This window comes from Gekko japonicus, unplaced genomic scaffold (genome assembly GCF_001447785.1).
Source record: "Gekko japonicus isolate JY-2015 unplaced genomic scaffold, Gekko_japonicus_V1.1 scaffold1967, whole genome shotgun sequence".
Taxonomy (NCBI): Eukaryota; Metazoa; Chordata; class Lepidosauria; order Squamata; family Gekkonidae; genus Gekko; species Gekko japonicus.
Genome location: NW_015175421.1, coordinates 152,592 through 156,179, shown reverse-complemented (window position 1 = coordinate 156,179; position 3,588 = coordinate 152,592).

The window sequence follows — 3,588 nt, the reverse complement described above, 5'->3', positions numbered from 1 at the left end:
AGTATATACTTTTTTTCACTCTCCAGTCATGGCCTCTGATCAAGTTAGTTATATAGGTCCCCACAGCACTTCAAGCAGTATCTGACGGGGAAAGCTGGATGTGAACTCCCAGCATCCTCCCCAACTCCATTGTGAGTGGCATGCGTGTGCTAGTTCTTAATTTGTATTTAGTATGTGAGAGTGATTTCTTCCATTTTTTCTTTATTTTCCCCCTTAGTAGTTTATGGATAATGCATATCCACTAGAATATAATGCATATCCACTAGAATCCACAAAGTAAATAAAATATATAATTGTTACAACAACAAAAGAGCCAGACAACCTGCTCCCACAAATTCTGCCCCAAAGAAGACAAAAATCACGAGGGATGGTGCGATAATGAAGAAAAACTCATTTTTTAAAATTTTATGTGAATTCACTTTGAGGGAGACCTTTATGTGATAATCTGTGACAAGAAGTCACCATGAGGTGATCTCGCCCCCTTCCCCCATCATTCTTCTGTGGTTTCTTGTAAATGTGCCTTCAAATGGACATATAACCTCCCTTTCAAAGTTAAGGGTTCCCCTCCCCCTTTGAACATGTCCTGCAGGATATGGTTAAAAACATGGCAACACCAGAGTATTACCACATGACAGTGATTGGGGGGGGGGATGTGGAAATTGATTTGGATTACCTGTTCTCTGACAGTTATGAAATTAGCTACAAAGCTGGCTCATCTCTACGCATTAAGAATATTGTCCCCAGATGCCATTTTCATGTGCAAGAGAACTCAGCTTTGTAATAGTGCTTGCTTTACTCTTCAGGCCTCACCTAACTCCTTTTACTATGGAGACCTCTGCCGTGGAATGTTAGGTGGCCAATGGTTTGGAAGTGAGAAAGCAAGCCTTATCATATAACCAGCCTCCATTACTCTTGGCCTGTATGCCTTGTTTGTTGCCTCAAGGGCAACTGGCTGGCCACTGTGTGAAACAGGATGGACTACATGGGTCACTGGTCTGATTCCATAGGGTTCTTATGACCCGCCCACAGTATTCCCTCACTGCAACAAAAGCCTTTGTACTTGTTGCTTAATACCTGGAAAGTCAATACTATGTCGAGGGAGAGCCACTAGTCCCCTAAATCATGGCTGTGCTTGCTGAGAGCATCATTTGCCCATAGCAGGCCATTTCATGGTTGGTCTCCCAAGCAATGCAGTGTCTTGCTTCAACAAATTCAGCTTTTCTTCCTTTCTGGAAAGAAATGCATATTTGCAATGCGGAAACTGCAGTTGTGATGGACACAGAGGCCTAAAATCCAGTCTGCTGATCTTCCCTAAAGCTTCTTGTCTGGGGTACGTTTAATTCTTCAAGTGCTGGCTTGAGTAAATGCTACAGACTTGGATCCTGCTACTCAATGAAATGTGGAGCCTTCCTCCATTACAAGGAGCTTTCCTCTGTCAGAAGGGCCTGTGGCCAGAGAGAGGATCCACATCTAGCTGAGCTGTTTCATCATTAGTTCACATTTGTAAATGCCAGAGAGAGGATCCACATCTAGCTGAGCAGAGCAGCAGGATCCAAGCTGTTTCATCATTAGTTCACATTCGTAAACGCTTGTATTCACTCTGTGCTGAGAGTAGCTAAGTTTCTTCAATTCCTCCTGCTCAGTGACTAGTTCAGCTACAGCGTTTTTTACCATGGCTCAGCTTGGTGTTTTGTTTTTCCCTGAACTATTGTCTTTGGCTTTCTTCCAGAGAAAGGGTCGCAAGTTGACTTTACTTCGCTTGTGTATTGGTCTGGGGTGGGAATAGGTTGGGATTTATTTGGAATTGTTTGGACTGTGTATTTTCTATTGTTTTTTTATTATTATTATTGCCAATCGGTATGCCCTAATAGGACAGGCACAGATGCTGTGGCAGAAGTGGCATAGCCAGACTTTTGCATGCATTCCTGTTCTTGTGAAAGGCTTATCACTGTCTATTTTCCCTGGTAATTGCCCTTGGTATCTGACTCTATTTTCCTACTGTACTAACAGTGTCTATCTCTGCTCTGTATGAAATAAACACTTTTGTTTGGTTTTCTTCAGATGTCTCTTTTGTAACATGATCAGTCCTAAACAACCAACAGGTGTAATCCTTTGGAAAAGAGACAACTAAGGGGGAGAGCACGATAGAGGTTTATAGCCTACGGCCATACCACCCTGAACACGCCCGATCTCGGAAGCTAAGCAGGGTCGGGCCTGGTTAGTACTTGGATGGGAGACCGCCTGGGAATACCGTGTGCTGTAGGATAGAGGTTTATAAAATTATGCACAGGGTAGAGAGAACTTTTTCCTCCCTCTCTCAAAATACTATAACTTGGGGGCACCCAATGAGTAATGGGTAGTAGATTCAAGACAAAAGGAAATAATTCTTCACTCAGCAAGTGATTAAAATGTGGAATTTGCCGCCAGAGATAATGCAGTGATGGCTGCAGGTGTAGATGGCTTTAAAAGGGGATTTGATTTATGGAGGATACAGCTACAGTGGTTATTAGCTGTGGTGATGAAAGGGAACCTTAACATTCAGAAGTAGTAAACCTGTGAATATCAGTGCCATGAGGCAACAATGAGAAGGCCTTGGCCTCTATAGCCCTGTTGTTGGCCCTCCAGAGTAACTGGCCACTGTGCGAGAAAAAGCATTGGACTAGGGTGGACCACTGGTCTGATCTGGCAGGACTGTCCTTATCTTCACATACTAAATTATTTGGAAGTTGCAGTAGAAGAAAGTACAGCCCTCCAGAGTAACTGTTTGGCCACTGTGAGAAAAAGCATTGGACTAGGGTGGACCAGTGGTCAGATCTGGCAGGACTGTTCTTATGTTCACATACTAGATTATTTGGAAGTTGCAGTAGAAGAAAGTACAGGCACATCTCACATAAGTAGATCAATAAGAAACGTATTACATGAGGGCTTTATACTCATTTTGTATAAGGAGAAAGCCTGTCTGGTGTTGTGGTTAGAGGGTCGGTCTAGAACTTGGGAGACTCAGGTTTAAATCCCCATTCTGTCCTGAAACTCACCAGGTGACCTTGGTCTAACTGCTGTTTCAGCCTTATCCACCTCACAGGATTGTTGGAGAGATAAACTGGGGAGGGAGGCATGTATACTTAACTCCTTGGAGAAAAGGCAAAAAAAATGGATTAAAAAATCTTATAGGACTCATTTCAGCCTGATCCACCTCACAGGATTGTTGGAGAGATAAAATGGGGAGGGAGGCATGTATACTCCTTGGAGAAAAGGCCAAAAAAAATGGATTAAAAAATCTTATGGGACTCCCTGATTAATTTAGCTTTGGATCCACTAGAAGAACCAGTACAAAAAGGTAAAGGTTCCCTTGCTCAAAAGCTAGTCGAATCCAACTCTATGGTTGCGGTGCTCATCTCCGTTTCAAAGCCGAAGAGCCAGCGCTGTCCGAAGACATTTCCATGGTCTTGTGGCCGGCATGACTAAACACCAAGGCGTATGGAACGCTGTTACCTTCCCACCGAAGTGGTACCTATTTATCTACTTGCAATGTCTTGCTTTCGAACTGCTAGGTTGGCAGGAGCTGGAACTAGAGACGGGAGCTCACTC